The sequence below is a fragment of the Apostichopus japonicus genome, chromosome 17 (assembly GCF_037975245.1).
Source record: "Apostichopus japonicus isolate 1M-3 chromosome 17, ASM3797524v1, whole genome shotgun sequence".
NCBI lineage: Eukaryota > Metazoa > Echinodermata > Holothuroidea > Aspidochirotida > Stichopodidae > Apostichopus > Apostichopus japonicus.
Window position 1 is genome coordinate 2335488 of NC_092577.1, and position 27268 is coordinate 2362755.

General features: G+C 34.9%; 3 pseudogenes; all 3 read left to right on the plus strand.

The window, feature by feature from the left end:
- The first annotated feature begins 7145 nt into the window (after positions 1 to 7145).
- LOC139957874 (U2 spliceosomal RNA) lies at positions 7146 to 7359 on the plus strand (annotated as a pseudogene).
- Positions 7360 to 7538: 179 nt separating this feature from the next.
- On the plus strand, positions 7539 to 25586 carry LOC139984521 (uncharacterized; annotated as a pseudogene).
- On the plus strand, positions 25037 to 25249 carry LOC139957861 (U2 spliceosomal RNA; annotated as a pseudogene).
- Positions 25587 to 27268: the final 1682 nt, after the last annotated feature.

Genomic DNA, 27268 nt, shown 5'->3' on the forward strand with positions numbered 1-27268 from the left:
GTATATTCACCTGCAGGAGAGATATTCCAATGGCAGGCAAGGTGACAATTGTATTGTTACGTTGAATTTCTCATCTCCATATCTTTTCCTTCATTCTATGGAACCCGACAATGGAAAACCTATTTCGTTGTCTAAACTAATAAGTTTGTTGTTGTTGTCTAAACTAAATGTGTTGCTGCTGTTTTACCATGCTGTTGCTCAAATTCACGTTGATGTATAAAGTTCCGTTGTGTAACTTACGGCGTTGTCTAAACTTACGTCGTTGTCTAAACTTACGTTGCTTCCGTCGGCGTTAGTTCAACAACTGTTCAACCACGTGATGTAAAACATAGGCCTTTCGTACGAAATTCAACAAACAGTCACCAGCCCAGGAGAATACATGATACGTAGGCTGCTACCACTACTACTACTAGGCCTACTACTGTTACACCTTAAGGCTTGAGCAATATTGGTACTCTAACTACTGATACTTTAAGCCTACTACTAATAGACTCAACAATGGAAAGAATTCTAAACAGTCTAGACTACCCACATATCCCAATGGTGAAATGTTAAAACAGCAGCAACAAGTTTACAAGCCTCGATTCTTCCTCTGAGTAGATCACCGTATAGGTGATGTGATGTCCGGGCACGGAGCTGAAAAGCCGACTAAAAGCTTAAGACGCAGACGAAAATCCGTAATATAAAAACACACACTAACGAAAGTCCGTAGTAAAGTGATACTACAACTTGTATTTACAGAGATATTTACACCGCTCGTCACAAAAAAACATGAAAAACAAGGAAACAAAATAACTGTAGAATGATACACTCTAAACGCTAGCGAAACACACTAAAAATACTCGAAATCATATAAACGTATACTCGTAGGTCTTAACTGGTGATATTTTGACTCGTAAATACCGTGTTGGCTTTTAGGCTTTCAACACCCGAAAACATAAAAATAACTTTTCTATGGAAGGCCAAATAAGCAGCTCTGCCACTACAGGTGATGTGTGACGTCACAGCGGAAACCTTTCTGCAAAGCTTAACATGCCATGTCATACACTTCCCTTTGATTTATCTTTGAAACCTGAAATGTTCACTCAGCATCAACAATTCCCTGTGTTGGAATCTCATCAAAACGCAACTTTCTGTATATATATAAACATATATATATATATATATATATATATATATATATATATATATATATAAACATATATATATATATATCTATTTACATGTGCGTGTGTTTTACGTACCGTATATACGCTACAAACCAACTACCCTGTTATATGTCCAACTATTTACAGGTATCTCGAACACTAATATGCGCCCCACAATGTTGTGAGAATGGCTACACGAAATAAAGAGCATCTAAGGAACAATATACACGATGGAAGATGTGATGACATTACAAAAATATAGAACTACTCCAGATGAGTCATATGGGCCTACCAGGATTCATCAGTTCATATGACTTCATGGAAATTTATGGAAACAAAAAATTATCAAGAAATATAATATAGCTTGCAAATGAGTAGTTTAAAGCTGTTAAAAATGCTTATAAATATGTTTGTTTTGTTGCCATGTTACGGTCTCAAGTCAGACTTGAAGCATTCTATGACAAACTATATGATTATATATATTACACATTTTTGACGAGCAGAAGAACATATTTGACCAATTATAACCAGTAGCAGCATTATTTACATAAATTAACAATACATTATACGGTTCTAAGTGCTATGCATGAACCGAGCGTGATGTGTTACATCAGCATCAAGTGGGGGATTTACAGGCCAGAAGGTGTTAATCCCGCCCCTCCCCACCCCCATATATATATATATATATATATATATATATATATATATATATATATATATATATATATATATATATATATATATATATATATATATATATATATATATATATATAGAAAGAGAAAGTGCGAGATATGATACATATATCACATCAGGGAGTTCCCTGCATGTCATAAAAATCCTCAATGATAAAATCCTCATATATATGTATATATGCTCCCTCGAGGAGCCCTGCACCACCCCTTCACCCCAATAAGATGTCTATAGCAATTGGCCGGCGTAAGTGAACCAAAAAAGGGGGACTTTCTTTCTTTTTTGGTTTAGATCGTTTGATACTTAGTCTTTTTTTGGAAGAAAAAAACACAGACAAAACACGAAATGTCTTATCGTTACTGACCTAAAGTCAATCAAATAAACATGAGTCAAGGCTTATGGTTGTTCGTTTATCGTATTAAGTTCAATTTCGGATTCATTATTAAGTTTAAAGCTCATCAACCACAATGCAATGGTTTTCAAACAAGGAAACGTATTTAAGAATGCCTCTCGATAGATTGAGCCAAATATGTTATAAATAACAGGATTTAAACCAGATTTGAGTAATGTACAGATGAGTAACGCGCTGGGATAAAATTCTTGACCAAACAAAAAGAGAAAGAAAAAAGCGTCAAAGATAAACACTAGACTCACGAAGACAAAGGAATTAATAATGACTGCTATTGTCACTTGCTGTTGCTGTCTAGCGAAATTTCTGTTTGACACATTTCCTCTGTGCAGCTCATGCCTCTTCCTTAACACAATAATAATCTTTAAATTAAGGATCCCTGTCCCAACAATGGTTACAAAATCGTAAAGAATTATAATAAAAATAGAGAGAATATCAAACAGTAATGCAGTTACCAAAATTAAAGGAAAAGCAGCGGTAGCAATGAGTATCATAACAAGTAAACGTATCTTCGGGCATGTAGTGTGTCTTATTGATTGATTTATCGGATCGCTAACAACCTTGTATCGATCCCATGACAACAATATGATCAATGTACAAGAGACGAATTGAGCTGGAAATCTAATAATTAGTGATAATACGAATAAGTCCGCATAAATACCAACATATGTGTCACTAAGATATAATGATGCTCCTCCCAATAGTATATAAATAATCGAGGTATACATATCTATGCATGACAAAGGTATCAAGTAAATATTCAACCGCATTTTTCTCAAAGAGGATTGTTTGACAACTGTGAACAAATATGCACCGTTAGAAAGAAAGGCGAGAATTCCTAAAACCAATGATGTTACAGCAAGGCCATTCGACTGAGTTACAAACATATCCCAAAGTGGATATGAAGCATTTGATTGTTCGTATTGAACGTATTCCATAACGCTGCAGTATATCGTTTCAATTCGTTAACTAGATATGGATCTCAGACAATAGCACAACACGGACATTCCTTGGTCCGGAGAGTAACAGAAGAAAGAACCACTGCAAAAAGAAGGGGAAAAACTCATGTAAAAAGGAAATCCGTTCTGTCATTAAGTTTTCTTCCAGTTCCACCAAGTGATTATTGTCATATCTGCTATTAATACTGTTGATCAATTTGCCAATGAAACTCACTCCGTGTTGATACAATTTGATGGTATACTATATCATGTTGCCGGTAAATCAATGAAATAGTGAGTACAATACAAATATCTATCTTTATATATATATAAATATATATATATATTTATATATATATTTATATTTGTATATATATATATATATTTATATATATATATTTATATGTATATGATGAGATATATATATGTATATATATTTATATATATATAAATATATATACATATATATATATCTATATATATATGTATATGTATATATATTTATTTATATGTATATGATGATATATATATATATATACATAGGAAGAGAGAGTGCGAGATACATTCATCTCATCGGAGAGTTCCCTGCATGTCATAAAATCCTCATTGAGCATGTAACTGCGCCACAGCTGCCAGTAATTAGGGTAGGGCGCATCTGCAACACTGGGAACCAAGGTGTCTAATACAAGTTCATCACTATAAGTTATTACTATGCAAAGATACTTACATGTCATTATTTAACATTTATTTCAGTTCACCTCAACAGGTATAACATTCATGAGTATCGGATGAACTAATTGCTTTCACTCCAGCGATAAGTGTTGATTCAACTTACAATAAGGCGTTGAAGAAATATCCAACAAAAAGGACGCGAATTGATCATGTGTCTTTGACTCATTCAGTTCATGTATATATGCTACAATGAATGAGTCTATAGGAAACATATAATTGATAAATTTATGTCATGGTACGCGGTTTAGACAAATCGGTCCGCCGTACTGTTTCGAGCTTTAAGAACCAAATTCGAGTGATAGAGCGAGAAGATATTTTAGAATCCACTCCGTTTCCTTGTCGAAATATTATCACCAAGCTGCAAACACAGAAAGACGGTCTGCCGTAAAAACATTTTCGTTCTTTCTTTCTTTCTTTTGGTGTCCAAATAATAGTGAATTTGATTTTTATCTTTTACTTGAGCACTGGGTAGATAAGTTCTCAGGTGACTTCAGTTTTAAATCAAAAAACGATGAACGATTCCGAGTACACCACGTCTTAAACTACCATTACGTAGTTTACACTCTTCAGTGTTGCTCCTGACAATTAGCTCCTTTCGGTAACATATGGTGTCTGTAAAAAGACCCAACCAACGTTCTTGTTTTTTTTTTCCTATATTTACCGCTTCCTTCATAGGTGTAAAAGTTTACTCGAGTCGGAATTTGAATTTTCTTTTCGCCAATAATTTAATGTCCTTTTCTAATGAAGTATCAAAGAGTTTAGCACAAGCAGATAGAACTTAGCTTTAAAGAATGTTCACGTTGGAGGCTGTTCTCAGATCACAAGACCGTAAGTTGCTTGCACTTTTCCCTTACGCTTTCTGCCCGCAAACTTGTTCTGCTATGATCTGAAGATCGAAGCATCAAATTTCCTATTTTATTACTTAACCTTTAAGCAATATTTAATATCAATAAAATTTGGTTACATATATATATCTATGTAAATAGTTATGTATATATTTAATGTTTAGAAATAAGATATATCTTTACGTTATACACGTACCAGCAAGTTAAGTTTTCACTCGGTTCTTATATATGATAACTGTACCAAGGAACAGAAGATGTCAGTCAGTAAAAAATGTAAGACTCGAGGCTTACAACTTCCTTCTCCTCATTTCCTGAATATTCAGGCCATTAGGCCTACACACTGAAAACTCAAGTTTTACATTGAGTTTTACATCAAAATAATGTGTGTGTATATGTTGGGCAGAAAGGGAACAGAAAATCGGTGGCCAGTTTCGGAGATCTTCGCCAGATGGAACAAAAATTTCATCATCAGTCGTTGACAAATGTTTTATTCGGTTATTTTGTATTTTAGATTCAGTCACCCGGGAAAGAAATAGACCACTGCTACGGGTGTACGCCCCCCCCCCCTCCCCCCTGTCTTTTTCAAGCCCACATAAACTACTTTTTATCACAATCCTGCGTTTAGAGCGAATAAGAGCTATATAAATATATATATATATATATATATATATATATATATATATATATATATATATATATACATATATACATATATACATACATATATATATATACATACATATATATATATATACATATATATATATATATATATATATATATATATATATATATATATATATATATATATACGCATGATGAAATGTTCCACGTGTTGGATAGAAATAATAGTAGAAACGATAAGGACAACATGTTATGCCTTTAAATCCAACATAATATTTAGTAAAGAAGAGATATAACTACACGCTACACAAATTTTCGGACACCCTGGTCCTTCGTCAGGTGCAAAATGAGTGATTGAAATTACGTCAGTCTACCGTAAGCCTCAGACTTCTCATAGTGCTTGAACCCGGAAAGAAAAGCCATGTCCCTTTTGAGACCATTACAGTGTGAACGTACTTTAAGGATCAAGTTTGATATGGCCATATAAAGCCAGATATATCTTGATATAATTGTAATCCAGATATGCATATAAAGCCACATATATCTTGTCTAATCAGCATGCTGCATGAGCAGCTGATATATATATATATATATATATATATATATATATATATATATATATATATATATATATATATTTATATATTTATATATATATATATATATATATATATACATATATATATATATATTATATATATATATATACATAAATATACATATATATATATATATATTATATATATATATATATATATATATATATATATATATATATATAAATTTATATATATATATATATATATATATATATATATATATATATATATACATATATATATATATATATATATATAATACGGCTCTGTGAGGAGAAGGGGACGAGCGCCGTCTTTCTGAATTGACGGTGACGGCGTACTTGCGTCATGCCCTGTGTGTTGTTGCTGGTAGTCTTGACAATTAGTATATGTGAGAATTTCTCCCTGAATGTTTAATGACAAATCTAAATATGTAACGATATCAGTTACATAATTAAGAATTAGTATAGCCCCTTTTTTACGTCATGCTGTGTATATACAGAGTTCATAAATGACTACTTTGTGACGTACGCATGTTGGTCACGATCTCCCTGCTTTGACACTAGGCCTACTGTATACTAAATGTAGGCAAACTGTTCATGACTTGGACATGTTATGATAAGGTGACCAGACGTCCCCGATTTTCGGGGACAGTCCCCGATTACAGTGTGTTGTCCCCGATGAACAAGTGTCCCCGAAAATGTCCCCGATTCGTCAAAATGTTCAGGAATTTCGAAAATATCCCACATTTTTAGTAAAATAATTGTAAAAACAAAATTTAGTCAAGTGTGCAGTCGCAGAACGGAACTAACCAGTATTTCAGGTGGGCCAGTGTAAAGTGCTAGATCGATCTAGCCTAGCACTCTTTCGTAAAGTAAGTAAATTTCATCTAAGAAAAAGCTACATTTTTGACAATAAAATTGATTTTAAAAGTGCTTCAAAATATCACCATTTTACATCAAAGCACCTTAGGCACTTCAAAATTTTCCAAAGGGGAGGGGGACACCACCTCCCCTTAGACCCCTCCCCCATATCAGTCACGCAATAAATGTCCCTGATTCCAGTCAGGTAAATATGGTCACCTTATGTTATGAGCCTTTACATATGATAACTTAAACCTATTCGCGGAGTGTCACAACAAATGGCACATTTCTCTTATTAAGTGTACCTTAGAACTATTCGCTTCCCGGCCTTTTGGCTAAGATCATGTGTAGTATCTGTTCCCTTTCGAGGGAAAGGTGATGCACATAAGATGATGATCACTCAGTCACAGTCCCGATGCAAAGGGACTGGGGTTGATTGCGGATCAGTCGTTTGGTAGTTTGGTTTTCGTGCCCAGGTTCTTTCCTGTGTGACTTTTTCTTAAAAAGTACCAATTAAAAAGTACCTTATATGAAGTAAGGAAAAGTCTTATCATTGTAAGCCCTGCGATAAAACCTACAGAAGATTGCACAACTTTCAGAGACATGAGCGGACACATTCAGCCAAACAAGGCAATGAGTGCCTATATTGTGGAAAGGAATTTCGCCAACATTCTGCATTAAAGCGACACCACAGAATTCATACTGGAGAGAAGCCATTTAGATGCCGCAAGTGTAACAAACCGTTTTCGTATATGTCAAGCCTGAGAGGTCACGAAAGGACACACACAGGAGAGAAACCGTTCCAGTGCAATTTTTGCGATGAGAAGTTTGCCTGGAGAAAATCCCATAGAAGCCACACGAGATTGCATACCGGCGAGAAGCCATTCCAGTGTCAAATTTGCGATAAAGTTTTAAAAAATAACAGTTCGTTGAGGTGCCATTACAAGGCGCACACTGGCGAGAAGCACGTCGTTTGTAAATACTGCGGTAAAAGGTTCGCAAATAATCGGAACTCGAGAGGTCACATGAAGATCCACGAAGGCAAAGAACCATACCAGTGTTATTTTTGTGACAGAGTTTATGCAGACTCAAGTCAATTAGAAGACCATTTTGAAACACCCAAGGGTGACAATGCCTTCGAGTGCGCCATGTGCAACGAAACTTTCAGCAAGCGTGGAAATTTGAATATTCATCAAAAGCAACATGGATTCTTTCGTTGTTACACATGTGAGAAGAGCTTTAAATCGTCTTCAAATTTGGAAAAGCACAGAAGGTTACATTCCGGCGAGGATAGATTCCAGTATCGTTACTGCGGCAAATGCTTTGCACGAGCAGAGTATGTAACTCGACACGAAATGACACATTCTAGGAACAAGGCATTTTTGTGCAGTTCCTGCGGCAATATGTTCTCAAAACTGGGTGCCCTCAAACGTCACGAGAAGACACATTCAGATGAAAGACCCTGCAAGTGCAATAAAAGATAAAGTGTATACGATCCTAGTTCTTTGGCCAAGCATTAGTTGGTGCACACTGGGGGAGAAACCTTTTCAATGCCAATACTGTGAGAAAAGATTCCTCGTTGCTTCTAGCATGCGAATTCACGAGAGGTTATACACAGGTATACGGCATTATCATTGCAAGTACTGTGACAAATCCTTCAATTATGCAACAGGTCTAAGCAACCATGAGAAACAGCAAATAGGAGTGAGCGGGATCAGTTACACTATGCATGGCTTACCCGGCCTTTAGGAGTGTGTGGAAAACATCGCTGAAGATGATTCATTTTTTGGCCTTTTTCCTGAGGTAACATGAGTATGACATGAGCCACTGATGTTCACTCCTTATTCTCCAACATTTTCTGTATGAGTACAAAGTCACATATTTTTGTTATATTTTCCAACAATGTTGCCTTTATGGGTAAATTTCAGTTCTCACAAAATTGTGCTGAAGGTGAGCGCTTTAGTTATATCTTAATTGCCAGGTGATATTTTAATTCTTTGGAAATAAATTCATGAAATTATTTTCAACTTGGAGTATGACATAAAAAAACCAAGTTGAGCGAGTGAGTTGCAAAAGGGGAGTTTTGTGCCTTGAGAATGTTGTAACGAATGTTACTTTTACCACGGTTATTCTGTTTCATTTTGTAACTTTTGTTATTGTTGTATTTCTAAGTCAATGCCATTTGTTCTTCTGATTAAACTGAGGCTAAATTATGTAAAATTCCTTGTTTAAAGTAAAACTTTTTAAATTTTTTTTACAAAGTTTGTTTTCAGGTTTTGCAGCTGGTAGTAACAGTCCTTTTCAATAATTTTTTTTTTCAAACGCCTTTAAATGTAAGCGTTACACCAAGAAGTATGCCTTAAAAACCAACACAGTGTGTAAATTTCTGTTAAAGCCAGACATTTTCAACGTAACCATTTTGTTTTGACTTTGTTACACCGCTTATCTTTGGCTTATCTTTGTAAATTTCCATTTTGGTATCTAGATAAGAAATTGTTATATCTAGACAGATAAAGTGATAAATTTTTTGTATGCAAATTTCTTACCGGCATTTATTTCATTTATTCATTTTTCCTTTGTTTTCATATGGCCCATTGTCTTTCTTGTTGAAATATAAATGATTTTTTTCCCACTATTTCTTGACTTCAATTTACATTGTTTTGTGGCCCTATGTTCAGTAATACACATACACATATATAGTTGTAGGGGTCTAGATTTGAACCAGTAACCCTGCAGGAATACTGTAATTTTGTGACATGTTTTGTGTAGATACCAACTGTCATATCCAAATCAGAATGAAAGCTTCTCTTAATAAGTTAATTGCCTTTCTGTACTTTGTTGTTAGCCATGCAGTGATCCCCTCAGGAATACAAGCAAGAATGAGTAAACGTAATAAATATTTAAGTACTGTTGTTGAAAGTTTAAATTATTTCTAAAGGTGTCTGCAAAGGTTTGCATATGTTCTATTTAGGTAGGAGATAATATAAATTGTGCTATTGTTTGATATAGTTTTGGGATGTTCCATAACATATTTAGAATTGTGTGCTAATACTTTTGGGCACAATATTCTGCTATTTCATGGACCAATAAAAATCATTAATGTTATCATTCCAGGTTATGTTTTTGTTCAGTCCTGGTTGGCTCAATATCTAAAGATTCGAAACTTGGTCAAATTATAAAAAACATGATACAGATTGTTGTCTTGGGATATTAACAATTTGTGGGGAGGTCAAGAAATGTCAACTTCTGAAAATTTGGCGTTTTAGTGAGAGATCAGAGGAAGAAGTGAAACTGAGTGTTGGCAAAATGTCATAGCATTATAAATGTACTATTATATTGAGAGCGAGATGGCCAATTGGCTAAGGCGTTGGACTTGGATCCAAGGATTGCTGGTTCGATTCCTGCCTGGTTCTTTACATTTTGTAATTGGGCAAGATGCTTTATCTCACTTGCCTCTCTCCACCCAGGGGTTAAATGGGTACCTGTGAGGTAACTTGTTATTGGGTGCAATATATGCCTGCAGCTGGCTGGAGGCTTGATTGTCTCTGGGACAGGTTATCATTGACCAGGGGAATTATAATGTCAGTAAAGCGCAATAAATATCAAATATTATAATTATTATTGCCTATCAAATTCACATGGTCAGTGTGGATTTTGGTGTGAGTGAAAAGTTACTTGCTGTAAGTGGAGATCTTTAATTCTTAATATTGCAAGAATGATATTAACTTGTAGAGAACTTGTACTTTCAATACTGAGTAGGCATTGATTATGATTTGCAACAAGTATGTAGTTTTAGGTGGAGGCTAAAGGAGACCTTGAACAGATGTCACTCACTTTAAACCACAAACCTCCAAAGGGGTAGTATTGACCAGTGGTACATATGGCAAGCCGTTTTAACATTTACCTCCCTATTCTACTTAAGTAGAATTAATTGCACTTAAGTAGAATACAATTAAGCTTAAGTGAAATGAATTGCACTTAAGTAGAATACAATTAAGCTTAAGTAAAATGAATTGCACTTAAGTAGAATTGCATTTTACTTAAGTTTAATTGTATTCCACTTAAGTAAAATTACCACTTTCTTTTAAGCTTAAGTTAAATTCAATTTCACTTAAGCTTAATTGTATTCTACTTAAGTAAAATACAATTCTACTTAAGTAAAATTTAATTTAGCTTAAGTAAAAGTGTCATTCTTTTTCACTTAAGCTAAATGCATTTTACTTAAGTAAAATTGTATTTTACTTAAGTAGAATACAATTAAGCTTAAGTGAAATTCAATTTAACTTAAGCTAAATTGTATTCTACTTAAGTAGAATTGTATTTTACTTAAGTAGAATACAATTGCATTTTACTTAAGTAAAATTCAATTCTACTTAAGTAAAATACAATTTAGCTTAAGTGGAATTGAAGGATATGGCAAGCCGTTATAACATTTACCTTGTGCGGAGAAGTGGTTGGTCTGGGGGCAATGTTTACATGCATGGTACCATGCCTTGTGATACTTCTAGTATACTAGTACCACTGATTGGGTATGTCATGTTGTAGTCGTTCCCTTGCCCTCAAAAGTGCTTTTCCAACTGCATCAGCAACAGTTTGCAACGATTTATTGGCTGGCTGCATTTACCAAATGTCTAACGTTCAGACTCAGTGATAAACAAAGCTTTGCTTCATTTGCTAAGTATGGTGTTATGTTCGTATATACACAACGAAAGCTGGATAAGTATCACAGAATGGGGGAATGGCCGCAAATGGTTACGTAACTAGTACGTCTTGAACGTAACTCTATAGGTCTCGCATCACAATTAATTGTTCCATTGACTTACACACTAAACTCATCACTTTCAAGACCTGCCAAAGCATAGATAGAAGTTTTCATCTGGTATATCCTACCCACCACACGATAGCTGTGTTCTAGTGGCCTATCATGGCACTTGCAAACTTCCATATCATGACCGTTTAGATTATGAGCTAGAAGAGGAGCAAGTTTATCACACTGAACCCTTCCATATGCTCGTTCGGGGTAATATCAACATTTAACCAAAGATTTTAAAAATGGTTTATATCACCTTCGATCCTCCCTATTTTCACACCATCTGTACTTAAAATTATGCTCTTTCATATAAAGGCAGAAAAAAACGATGACAGTAAATGATAACATGCTTAATAGAAGCTTTACGTTAGGTACTTTTACCTCTTTTCTGACAATGGTAAACCTATTGAGCGGATGAACACGTGGTGAGGTACCTATAATAGTATACAGAGTCGGACTTCGCGGCAAGTACAGTGACGCAATGAGTAGCATACACTGATTGACCAATCACATTTTACTTAAGCTAAATTGCATTTTACTTAAGTGAAATAGATTGACCAATCACATTTCACTTAAGCGTAATTCTATTTCACTTAAGTAAAATGCAATTTAGCTTAAGTGAAATTGAAAAGCCATTTTGCTTAAGTAGAATAGCATTTTACTTAAGTAGAATTGAATTTTACTTAAGCAGAATTGCATTTTACTTAAGCAGAATTGAATTTTACTTAAGCAGAATTGTATTTTACTTAAGTAGAATTGTATTTCACTTAAGTAAAATACGATGTAGACAAAAACCGTTTGAACTTAAGCTAATATGAATTCCACTTAAGTGGAATACAATTAAGCTTAAGTAAAATGCAATTCTACTTAAGTGCAATTCATTTCACTTAAGCTTAATTGTATTCTACTTAAGTGGAATTAATTCTACTTAAGTAGAATAGAGAGGTAAATGTTAAAACGGCTTGCCATAGGTACATACACTTGGCATGTGGTTTTCCCATTACAACTTCTATAGGTTTCGGGTGTGGGTGAGCTATATTTTAGGTCAGCAGAGATAAAATTGTCAGAATCTTCCAAAGAAAAACAGCTTGTCTCAAGAATTGTTAACTTTGAGAAAAGTTTGTAATTGCATCATCACATTGTCTCAAAATCACAATCAAGTAGAACACAGTTCACGTTGAGTATTAACATCTTAATTTATTGCAATACATAGTCATACTGTACAGGACAGACGTAGGACGAGATGTCCAAGATTACATGTTGACGTATGGAGAGACAGGGTGAACAAGGACGAGCAGACGGCATGCTTTAACTTATATACCAATATGCAAATACACAACGTAATAACATACAGGTGCAGATTCTACAATGTTTGCACACGTGTATCTAATGCATATTCAATAACATTACAGCCTCCATGTACGGGACATTGTTGATCGCTCTTCGACCTGGGTATCTTTACATAACTGGAAAAACATTCAATAATCGGCAAAATATAATTTAACCAATCCCAATAAGCCTTTTACACCGTTCATTTAGGACACTGTGAAAAGGAAGAAACATTTATCTGAGGCAGTCCTATATATGCAAATACCGTATATTCACCTGCAGGAGAGATATTTCAATGGCAGGCAAGGTGACAATTATATTGTTACGTTGAATTTCTCATCTCCATATCTTTTCCTTCTTTCTATGGAACGCGACAATGGAAAACTTATTCGTTATCTAAACTAAGTTTGTTTGTTGTTGTCTAAACTAAATTTGTTGTTGCTGTTTTACCATGCTGTTGCTCAAACTTACGTTGATATCCAAAGTTCCGTTGTGTAACTTACGGCGTTGTCTAAACTTACGTCATTGTCTAAACTTACGTTGCTTCCGTCGGCGTTAGTTCAACAACTGTTCAACCACGTGATGTAAAACATAGGCGTTTCGTACGAAATTCAACAAACAGTCACCAGCCCAGGAGAATACATGATACGTAGGCTGCTACCACTACTACTACTAGGCCTACTACTGTTACACCTTAAGGCTTGAGCAATATTGGTACTCTAACTACTGATACTTTAAGCCTACTACTAATAGACTCAACAATGGAAAGAATTCTAAACAGTCTAGACTACCCACATATCCCAATGGTGAAATGTTAAAACAGCAGCAACAAGTTTACAAGCCTCGATTCTTCCTCTGAGTAGATCACCGTATAGGTGATGTGATGTCCGGGCACGGAGCTGAAAAGCCGACTAAAAGCTTAAGACGCAGACGAAAATCCGTAATATAAAAACACACACTAACGAAAGTCCGTAGTAAAGTGATAATACAACTTGTATTTACAGAGATATTTACACCGTTCGTCACAAAAAACATGAAAAACAAGGAAACAAAACAACTGTAGAATGATACACTCTAAACGCTAGCGAAACACACTAAAAATACTCGAAATCATATAAACGTATACTCGTAGGTCTTAACTGGTGATATTTTGACTCGTAAATACCGTGTTGGCTTTTAGACTTTCAACACCCGAAAACATAAAAATAACTTTTCTATGGAAGGCCAAATAAGCAGCTCTGCCACTACAGGTGATGTGTGACGTCACAGCGGAAACTTTTCTGCAAAGCTTAACATGCCATGTCATACACTTCCTTTTGATTTATCTTTGAAACCTGAAATGTTCACTCAGCATCAACAATTCCCTGTGTTGGAATCTCATCAAAACGCAACTTTCTGTATATATATAAACATATAAACATATATATATATATATATATATATATATATATATATATATATATAAACGTATATATATATATATATATATATATATATCTATTTACATGTGCGTGTGTTTTACGTACCGTATATACGCTATAAACCAACTACCCTGTTATATGTCCAACTATTTACAGGTATCTCGAACACTAATATGCGCCCCACAATGTTGTGAGAATGGCTACACGAAATAAAGAGCATCTAAGGAACAATATACAGGATGGAAGATGTGATGACATTACAAAAATATAGAACTACTCCAGATGAGTCATATGGGCCTACCAGGATTCATCAGTTCATATGACTTCATGGAAATTTATGGAAACAAAAAATTATCAAGAAATATAATATAACTTGCAAATGAGTAGTTTAAAGCTGTTAAAAATGCTTATAAATATGTTTGTTTTGTTGCCATGTTACGGTCTCAAGTCACACTTGAAGCAATCTATGACAAGCTATATGATTATATATATTATACATTTTTGACGAGTAGAAGAACATATTGGACCAATTATAACCAGTAACAACATTATTTACATAAATTAACAATACATTATACGGTTCTAAGTGCTATGCATGAACCAAGCGTGATGTGTTACATCAGCATCAGGTGGGGGATTTATAGGCCTGAAGGTGTTAATCCCGCCCCCCCCCTTCCCCCATATATATATATATATATATATATATATATATATATATATATATATATATATAAAGAAAGAAAGAGAGAGTGCGAGATATGATACATATATCACATCAGGGAGTTCCCTGCATGTCATAAAAATCCTCAATGATAATATCCTCATATATATATATATATATATATATATATATATATATATATATATATATATATATATATATATATATATATATATATATATATATATGCTCACTCCAGAAGCACTGCACCACCCCCTTCACCCCAATAAGATGTCTATAGCAATTGGCCGGCGTAAGTGAACCAAAAAAGGGGGACTTTCTTTCTTGTTTGCTTTAGATCGTTTGATACTTAGTCTTTTTTTGGAAGAAAAAAACACAGACAAAACACGAAATATAGGTCTTATCGTTACTGACCTAAAGTCAATCAAATAAACATGAGTCAAGGCTTATGGTTGTTCGTTTATCGTATTAAGTTCAATTTCGGGTTCATTGTTAATTTTAAAGCTCATCAACCACAGTGCAATGGTTTTCAAACAAGGAAACGTATTTAAGAATGCCTCTCGATAGATTGAGCCAAATATGTTATAAATAACAGGATTTAAACCAGAATTGAGTAATGTACAGATGATTAACGCGCTGGGATAAAATTCTTGACCAAAAAAAGGGAGAAAGAAAAAAGCGTCAAAGATCAACACTAGACTCACGAAGACAAAGGAATTAATAATGACTGCTATCGTCACTTGCTGTTGCTGTCTAGCGATATTTCTGTTAGACACATTTCCTCTGTGCAGCTCATGCCTCTTCCTTAACACAATAATAATCTTTAAATTAAGGATCCCTGTCCCAATGAAGGTTACAAAATCATAAAGAATTATGATAAAAATAGAGAGATAAAAAACCAGAGATGCAGTTACCAAAAGTAAAGCAAAAGCAGCGGTAGCAATGAGTAGCATAACAAGTAAACGTATCTTCGGGCATGTAGTGTGTCTTATTGATTGATTTATCGGATCGCTAACAACCTTGTATCGATCCCATGACAACAACATGATCAATGTACATGAGACGATTTGAGCTGGACATCTAATAATTAGTGTTAATAGTAAGCCTCGAAGACTATCAAGATCTGTGTCACTAAGATATAAAGATGCTCCCAATAGTATATAAATAATCGAGGTATACATATCTATGAATGACAAAGGTATCAAGTAAATATTCAACCGCATTGTTCTTAAAGAGGATTGTTTGACAACTGTGAACAAAAATGCACCGTTAGAAAGAAAGGCGAGAATTCCTAAAATAAATGATGTTACAGCAGGGCCATTCGACTGAGTTAGAGACATAACCCAACGTGGAATTGAGGCATTTGATTGTTCGTATTGAACGTATTCCATCACGCAGTATATCGTTTCAATTCGTTAACTAGACATGGATCTCAACAATAGCACAACACGGACATTCCTTGGTCCAGAGGGTAGCTCTTATGCAACAGAAGAAAGAACCACTGCAACAAGAAGGGGAAAAACTCATATAAAAAGGAAATCCGTTCTGTCATTAATTTTTCTTCCAGTTCCAACAGTGATTATTGTCATATCTGCTATTATCAGTATTCTGTTGATCAATTTGCCAATGAAACTCACTCCGTATTGATACAATTTAATGGTATACTATCATGTAACCGGTAAATCAATTAAATAGTGAGTACAATACAAATATCTATCTATCTATCTATCTATCTATCTATCTATCTATCTATCTATCTATCTATCTATCTATCTATCTATCTATCTATCTATCTATCTATCTATCTATCTATCTATCTATCTATCTATCTATCTATCTATCTATCTATCTATCTATCTATCTATCTATCTATCTATCTATCTATCTATCTATCTATCTATCTATCTATCTATCTATCTATCTATCTATCTATCTATCTATCTATCTATCTATCTATCTATCTATCTATCTATCTATCTATCTATCTATCTATCTATCTATCTATCTATCTATCTATCTATCTATCTATCTATCTATCTATCTATCTATCTATCTATCTATCTATCTATCTATCTATCTATCTATCTATCTATCTATCTATCTATCTATCTATCTATCTATCTATCTATCTATCTATCTATCTATCTATCTATCTATCTATCTATCTATCTATCTATCTATCTATCTATCTATCTATCTATCTATCTATCTATCTATCTATCTATCTATCTATCTATCTATCTATCTATCTATCTATCTATCTATCTATCTATCTATCTATCTATCTATCTATCTATCTATCTATCTATCTATCTATCTATCTATCTATCTATCTATCTATCTATCTATCTATCTATCTATCTATCTATCTATCTATCTATCTATCTATCTATCTATCTATCTATCTATCTATCTATCTATCTATCTATCTATCTATCTATCTATCTATCTATCTATCTATCTATCTATCTATCTATCTATCTATCTATCTATCTATCTATCTATCTATCTATCTATCTATCTATCTATCTATCTATCTATCTATCTATCTATCTATCTATCTATCTATCTATCTATCTATCTATCTATCTATCTATCTATCTATCTATCTATCTATCTATCTATCTATCTATCTATCTATCTATCTATCTATCTATCTATCTATCTATCTATCTATCTATCTATCTATCTATCTATCTATCTATCTATCTATCTATCTATCTATCTATCTATCTATCTATCTATCTATCTATCTATCTATCTATCTATCTATCTATCTATCTATCTATCTATCTATCTATCTATCTATCTATCTATCTATCTATCTATCTATCTATCTATATATCTATCTATATATATATATATATATATATATATATATACATACATATATATTTATATATATATATTTATATATATATTTATATATTTATATTTATATATTTCTTTTTCTATATATTTCTATGCATATGATGAGATATATATATATATATATATATAAGGTAAGTGATTGGAAGTAAAACAGCCAATAATTGGTTTTTGCAGAGCTTTCGAGCAAAACTAGCTCTTCTTCAGTGCATGATCACCGAAAGTGACAAGGAGTAGCAGGAATTTGAAACTATTTTACAGAGAAGATTGTCGGCATGGTTGTAAAGTCAAAGCGACTTACTGATTTCTGCTGAATTGAGCAGAAGTTTTAGAAAATCCGATTATTTTAATCCAGCAAATTTGGCCAGCAAATTGATTCTAAAACCAGAAAACTGCAAAAAGAACTCCCCAAGAACGAGTTCGAAATAAAGCTTGACTCCATCTCCAAAATATGCTTGAACCTCTCACATACCTTAGCTTCAAGACAATTTCACAAATTGAAGAGGGATAATGTCACCCAAAGAGAGGTAGTTAAGTCTTCTGGTGAAACCCAACTTGAAACCTCAAAAAGAACCAGGTCTCGCAGATTCCGTCGCAAAGAGATACAGACCTCATGCAACACCACCAAAAGTGCAGTTGTTACTATTGAGTGCCAACTCTCGGTAGGAGAAACAAACTTACTCTCCAAAGGTCTAAATGTTTGCCCTAAACCACGGCAAGTTAACGCTCAGAAACTTTCTCTTGACCTTAATATGTTCTATAGACGCTTACGTCTTCGTGAATTTTTTGCCGACGAAAATGGCAATAACACCACGCAACAAACCGACGACATGCATTCCAATTTTAAGCCAAAAAGCTCGTGGAATCCACCCAAGGCCCATCGTGCGCCTCTTGAATCATTTATTTCGGCAATTGAAGAGGATGTAAAAACACAGACCTCTGCCCCAGACTTCCGCGACAATATCAGCAAAACTGAGAGACAGGCTATCCATGAACTCCGGAAGCGCGATGACATTGTCATCAAGCCAGCCGACAAGGGTTCTGCAATTGTCGCTATTGGCAAACAATTCTACAGAGAGGAAGCCAACAGACTACTCAGCAACCCTCAACAGACTACTCAGCAACCCTCAACACTACAAACTCCTGGATTCTGATCCTACTCAAGAAATCACACAAAACGTGAAAAGAGTCATCCAAAAGATAGTCTCTAACGGTTCCATTGACCGCAAGTTAGGCCAAAACCTCCTTGAAAACGACCCAATACCTGGTCGCTTTTATTTTTTGCCTAAAATTCACAAAGAAGGCAATCCCGGGAGGCCCATTATATCGGGTAATGGTACAGCGAATGAAAAAGTTTCCAAATTCGTGGATCTTCTCATCCAACCTCTTGTTTCGGCCCTACCGTCCTATGTGCAGGAGACTACGGAATTCATCCGGAAAATTGGGGAAATAAAAAATCTTCCCATATCTACTCTGTTAGTTACCTTGGATGTGTCTTCGTTATACACAAATATCCCTAAAGAAGAGGGCATTTCGGCCTGCACAAAAGCATTCAAACCGAAACGTGGCAAAACCCCCACGAAGAAAGAATTGGCCGAATTGATGCAACTTATCTTGATCAGCAATAATCTGGTATTTGGCAACAAACACTACCTCCAAATTCATGGCACCGCAATGGGTAACAAAATGGCACCGTCTTTTGCCAGCATCTTTATGGGAATCCTCGAGAAAGAATTTCTATCTCGACAAAACTTGAAACCTGCACACGTGGTTACGTTTCATTGACGATATCTTTATGATATGCACCCATGGTGAGGCAAATCTAAAACTGTTCATTGATGGCATAAACTCGTTTCATCACACTATGAAATTTACTGCTGACTTTTTCTGGACATGGCGTTCACTTCCTGGACACCACTGTGACCCTACAAAATGGTTCACTCAAAACAGACTTGTTCAATAAACCCACGAACAAGCACAACTACCTCTTACCAAGCAGTTGCACGTCACTGTACCAGAAATATTCCGTACAGTCAAGCGTTGCGCATTCGACGCAATTTGCTCCTCTGAAGTCGATTTTGATTCACGCACTAAAGAACTGTCACAACACCTCCTAAACAGACAGTATTTTCGGGGAACTATTGAAAATGCCATCAAAAAGGCTAAAAGCAAACCCCGTACCGAAACATTGACGCACAAAACTCGTCAAACCAGTTCCAAAAGGGTGACATTGGTTACTGAATTCCACCCTGGTCTCCCACCACTGGCTAATATCATTCAGAAGAATTTTCACCGAACGCCTGAAATCAGTTTTCCTAGAATTACCTGTCATCGCTTTTAAAAGACCCAGCAACCTACGGGATATTTTATTTCGGGCATCCTTTCGGGATGACACCCCATTAGGGGAAAGCAAAACAGAAAATACAGGATCATCGCCCTGTACACAAAATTGCAAAACGTGCTTAATTGTCGAGTCGACCGAGGCCTTTCAGAGCAACCAAACCAAACGCACGTTCCAAATTCGGCACAAAATTAACTGCCTATCCAAAAATGTCATTTACCTCATCTACTGCAATATTTGTAACTTACAATACATTGTAGAGTCAAAAAACACTCTTAGAATGAGAATGACACAACGTAGATCGGCGATCAAAACAAAAAAGATCAACCAACCTGTTGCAAATCACTTCAATCTCCAAAATCATTCAATTGAGAATTTGCGTGTTATTGCCATTGACCAAAACGATTCTTGGACAGATAAATCTAGGAAAGGAAAAGAAAATTTCTGGGAAATAAACCTAAAGACCACGGCACCATTCGGTTTAAACATCAGCAACGATTTGCCATCCCAGATAAACCAAAACAATTCCTTTGCAATTACGACGGAATCGGATTAAAACAATCCGACGCGGATTAAAATAATCCGAATTTCTAAAACTTCTGCTCAATTCAGCAGAAATCAGTAAGTCGTTTTGACTTTACAACCATGCCGACAATCTTCTCTGTAAAAAAGTTTCAAATTCCTGCTACTTCTTGTCACTTTCGGTGATCATGCTCTGAAGAAGAGCTAGTTTTGCTGAAAAGCTCTGCAAAAACCAAACATTGGCTGTTTTACGTCCAATCACTTACCTAATTTTATTATTGTACCTCACTCGAGATCCAGCCTTTCTCTAAATGCAGCATAGTTGTTTAACAGTTTTTCCGTTATTCCTAAATATATATATGTATGTATATATATATATATATATATATATATATATATATATATATATATATATATATATATATCTATATATATATATATCTATATATATATATATATGTATATATATATATATATAAATATATATATATATATGTAAAAAAAATATATATATACATCTATATATATTTATATATATATATATAAATGTATATATATATACATCTATATATATATATATATAGATGTATATATATATATATAAATATATATATATACATCTATATATATATGTATATATATAGATGTAAATATATATATATATATAAATATATATATATTAGTTCATCCGATATATATATATATATATATATATATACATATATATATATATATATATATATATGTATATATATATATATATATATATATATATACATATACATATACATACACATAGAAAGAGAGAGTGCGAGATACATACATCTCATCAGGGAGTTCCCTGCATGTCATAAAATCCTGCGTCACAGCTGCCAGTAATTACGATAGGGCGCATCTGCCACACTACATGGGAACAAAGGTGTCTAATACAAGTCCATCACTATAATATGATTTATTGCTATGCAAAGATACTTACATATCATTATTTCACATTTATTTCAGTTCACCTCAACAGGTATAACATTCATGAGTATCGGATGAACTAATTGCTCTCACTCCAGCGAGTGTTGTTTCAACTTACAATCAGGCGTTGACGAAATATCCAACAAAAAGGACGCGAATTGATCATGTGTCTTTGACCCATTCAGTTCATTGATAGGCTGCAATGAATGAGTCTATAGGAAACATATAATTGATAAATTTATGTCATGGTACGCGGTTTAGACAAATCGGTTCGCCGTACTGTTTCTAGCTTTAAGAACAAAATTCGAGTCATAGAGCGAGAAGATATTTTAGAATCCACTCCGTTTCCTTGTCGAAATATTATCACCAAGCTGCAGCACAGAAAGACGGTCTGCCGTAAAAACACTTTCGTTCTTTATTTTGGTGTCCAAATAATAGTGAATTTGGTTTTTATCTTTTACTTGAGCACTGGGTAGATAAGTTCTCAGGTGACTTTAGTTTTAAATAAAAAAAACGATGAACGATTCCGAGTACACCACGTCTTAAACTACCATTACGTGGTTTACACTCTTCAGTGTTGCTCCTGACAATTAGCTCCTTTTGGTAACATATGTTGTCTGTAAAAAGACCCGACCAACGTTCTTGGCTTTTTTCCCTATATTTACCGCTCCCTTCATAAGGTGTAAAAGTTCACTCGAGTCGGTATTTGAATTTCTTTCTCCAATAATTTAATGTCTTTTCTCATGAAGTATCAAAGAGTTTAGCACAAGCAGGTAGAACTTAGCTTTAAAGAATGTTCACGTTGGAGGCTGTTCTCAGATCACAAGACCGTAAGTTGCTTGCTTTTTTCCTTTACGCTTTCTGCCCGCAAACTTGTTCTTCTATGATCTGAAGATCGAAACATCAAATTTCCTATTTATTACTTAACCTTTAAGCAATATTTAATATCAATAAAACTTTGGTTACATATATATATATCTATGTAAATAGTTATGTATATATTTAATGTTTAGAAATAAGATATATCTTTACATTATACACGTACCAGCAAGTATAGGCTTTCACTCGGTTCTTATATATGATAACTGTACCCAGGAACAGAAGATGTCAGTCAGTACAAATTGTAAGACTCGAGGCTTACAACTTCCTTCTCCTCATTTCCTGAATATTCAGGCTATTAGGCTTACACACTGAAAACTCAAGTTTTACATTGAGTTTTACATCAAAATAATGTGTGTGTTTATTTTAGGGAGAAAGGGAACAGAAAATCGGTGGCCAGTTTCGGAGATCTTCGCCAGATGGAACAAAATGTCATCATCAATCGTTGACAAATGTTTTAGTCGGTTATTTTGTATTTTAGATTCAGTCACCCGGGAAAGAAATAGACCACTGCTACGGGTGTACGCCCCCCCCCCCCGTCTTTTCAAGCCCATATAAATTACTTTTTATCATAATCTTGTGTTTAGAGCTTACCAGAGCTATATATATATATATATATATATATATATATATATATATATATATATATATATATATATATATATATATATATATATATATATATTTATATATATATATATATATATATATATAATGTTATTCGATAACTTTCACTTTGTATGAGAAGAATAAAGCTTTACTTAATATTCTAAGTTTTACACAGGTAGTTGAAGGTAATCATACTTTGATAATTAATTCACGTGATGTGGATAGAGAACTATGGCAGGTGGTCTTGGCTATATAGGCACAAATCCGTGATTATTGCAACTGGCTGGTGTACTTGTAAGTATATATTAAATTGTTACGTCAATAACCAGATATAAAAGCACGCTACGGCATTCTAATAGTAGCCGTTGCCTATGTATGCTGAGGGGAAACCACATGGGGAATTTATAATTAGGTGTAAATTAATTGTTAGGCTTTGTGTTATTATTATTTGTCTTACATGCCAAAAAGGGACCAAATGGGGCACCAAATGAGCTGAATGGGGGGCTGGGGCTGGGGAATGGAGGCCCTGATATGTGGTTGATGAAGTAAAAAATGACGATATCGGAAGAGCATGCACCGAAGGCCCGAGCTGTATAATGTATTGCCCCCCACCCCCTCCCCCACCCCCCCCCCCCCGGAAAATTTGGCACTTTGATACGTCAAATAGTGCGATCTGATGCATTAAGAATCCCTATACAAAGATAGGATCAACTAAGTCATTTGAAATTCTCGTACAAACAAGGCATTACGATTGTCCAAGTATTGGCAGGGTATGAAAGATAGTCCATTCCCAACCAAATTATTCTGGGGGGGGGAATGGAAAATTTTGGTAAATCAAGGGTGCTTAGATGCAGAATGTTGCAATAGATTGAAAAAAGTTTATTGTAAGCCAAAAAAATTGACATTTTTTGATGAACAAAATACGTTTCGGATAGGCACACACATTAGTTTGAATTTACATTACTGTATGGGGTATAGGTTACAACTTGCATACATGTTAAGTGATTATGAACGTAAACTATATATATATATATATACATTTGCACATCGGAGGAATCTGGTCACGAGAGCGCGCTTATATATTTAGGTCTTTGTGTTGACTGTGAGCTATGTCAGTGTTACAACAGAAGGAAGTACACCTCATTCACCCATACAACATAAAACAATAGCTAAACGTGTTTCCCTCATTTTCGTTCTATTACGAATCACTATATATTTTCAAGGGGGGGGGGGGATGGGTGGGCCGGGCCTAGTAGTGTAGTAAGCAACGGATGCACCCCAATGAGGAGGGTAAATTGTGGAGGGTAAGTTGTGGAGGGTACATTAATGGAGGGAAACGAGAAGTCATATGTCTAAATACGGAATCTGTGAGGAGAAGGGGACGAGCGCCGTCTTTCTGAATTGACGGTGACGGCGTACTTGCGTCATGCCCTGTGTGTTGTTGCTTGTAGTCTTGACAATTAGTATATGTGAGAATTTCTCCCTGAATGTTTAATGACAAATCTAAATATGTAACGATATCAGTTACATAATTAAGAATTAGTATAGCCCCTTTTCTACGTCATGCTGTATATACACATAGCTCATAAATGGCTACTTTGTGACGTACGCATGTTGGTCACGATCTCCTTGCTTTGACACTAGGCCTACTGTATACTAAATGTAGGCAAACTGTTCATGACGTGGACATGTTATGAGCCTTTACATATGATAACTTAAACCTATTCGCGGAGTGTCACAACAAATGGCACATTTCTCTTATTAAGTGTACCTTTAGAACTATTCGCTTCTCGGCCTTTTGGCTAAGATCATGTGTAATATCTGTTCCCTTTCGAGGGAAAGGTGATGCACATCCGACGATGATCACACAGTCACAGTCCCGATGCAAAGGGACTGGGGTTGATTGCGGATCAGTCGTTTGGCAGTTTGGTTTTCGTGCCCAGGTTCCTTCCTGGGCGACTTTTTCTTAAAAAGTACCAATTAAAAAGTACCTTATATCAAGTAAGGAAAAGTCTTATCATTGTAAGCCCTGCGATAAAACCTACAGACGATTGCACAACTTTCAGAGACATGAGTGGACACATTCAGCCAAACAAGGCAATGAGTGCCTATGTTGTAGAGAGGAATTTCGCCAACGTTCTGCATTAAAGCGACACCACAGAATTCATACTGAAGAGAAGCCATTTAGATGCCGCAAGTGTAACAAACCGTTTTCGTATATGTCAAGTCTGAGAGGTCACGAAAGGACACACACATGAGAAAAAAACCGTTCCAGTGCAATTTTTGCGAAGAGAAGTTTGCCTGGAGAACATCCCATAGAAGCCACACGTGATTTCACACCGGCGAGAAGCCATTCCAGTGTCAAATTTGCAATAACGTTTTAAAAAATAACAGCTCGTTTAGGTACCATTACAAGGCGCATACTGGCGAGAAGCACGTCGTTTGTAAATACTGCGGTAAAAGGTTCGCAAATAATCGGAACTCGAGAGGTCACATGAAGATCCACGAAGGCAAAGAATCCTACCAGTGTTATTTTTGTGGCAGAGTTTATGCAGACTCAAGTCAATTAGAAGACCACTGTGAAACACACAAAGGTGACACGCCTTCGACTGCGCCGTGTGCAACGAAACTTTCAGCAAGCGTGGAAATTTGAATATTCATCAAAAGCAACATGGATTTTTTCGTTGTTACACATGTGAGAAGAGCTTTAAATCGTCTTCAAATTTAGAAAAGCACAGAAGGTTACATTCCGGCGAGGATAGATTCCAGTGTCATTACTGCGGCAAATGCTTTGCACGAGCAGAGTATGTAACTCGACACGAAACGATACATTCTAGGAACAAGGCATTTTTGTGCAGTTCCTGCGGCAAAATGTTCTCACAACTGGGTGCCCTCAAACGTCACGAGAAGACACATTCAGATGAAAGACCATACAAGTGCAATAAAAGATAAAGTGTATAAAGATCCTAGTTCTTTGGCCAAGCATTAGTTGGTGCACACTGGGGGAGAAACCTTTTCAATGCCAATACTGTGAGAAAAGATTCCTCGTTGCTTCTAGCATGCGAATTCACGAGAGGTTATACACAGGTATACGGCATTATCATTGCAAGTACTGTGACAAATGAAAACATCGCTGAAGATGATTCATTTTTTGGCCTTTTTCCTGAGGCAAAATGAGTATGACATGAGCCACTGATGTTCACTCCTTATTCTCCAACATTTTCTGTATGAGTACAAAGTCACATATTTTTGTTATACTTTCCAACAATGTTGCCTTTATGGGTAAATTTCAGTTCTCACAAAATTGTGCTGAAGGTGAGCGTTTTAGTTATATCTTAATTGCCAGGTGATATTTTAATTTTTTGGAAATAGATTCATGATATTATTTTCAACTTTGCCAAGTATGACATAAAAAAGAAACAAGTTGAGCGAGTGAGTTGCAAAAGGGGAGTTTTGTGCTTTGAGAATGTTGTAACGAATGTTACTTTTACCACGGTTATTCTGTTTCATTTCGTAACCTTGGTTATTTTTGTATTTCTAAGTCAATGCCACTTGTTCTTCTGATTAAACTGAGGCTAAATTATGTAAAATTCCTTGTTTAAAGTAAAACTTTTTTTTTTAATTTACAAAGTTTGTCTTTAGGTTTTGCAGCTGGTAGTAACAGTCCTTTTCAATATATTTTTTTCAAACGCCTTTAAATGTAAGCGTTACACCAAGAAGTATGCCTTAAAAACCAACACAGTGTGTGAATTTCTGTTAAAGCCAGAGATTTTCAACGTTACCATTTTGTTTTGACTTTGTTACACCGCTTATCTTTGTAAATTTCTAAGTTGGTATCTAGATAAGAAATTGTTATATCTAGACAGATAAAGTGATAAATTTTTTGTATGCAAATTTCTTACCGGGATTTATTCATTTTTCCTTTGTTTTCATATGGCCCTATGAATACCCATTGTCTTTCTTGTTGAAATATAAATGATTTTTTCCCACTATTTCTTGACTTCAATTTACATT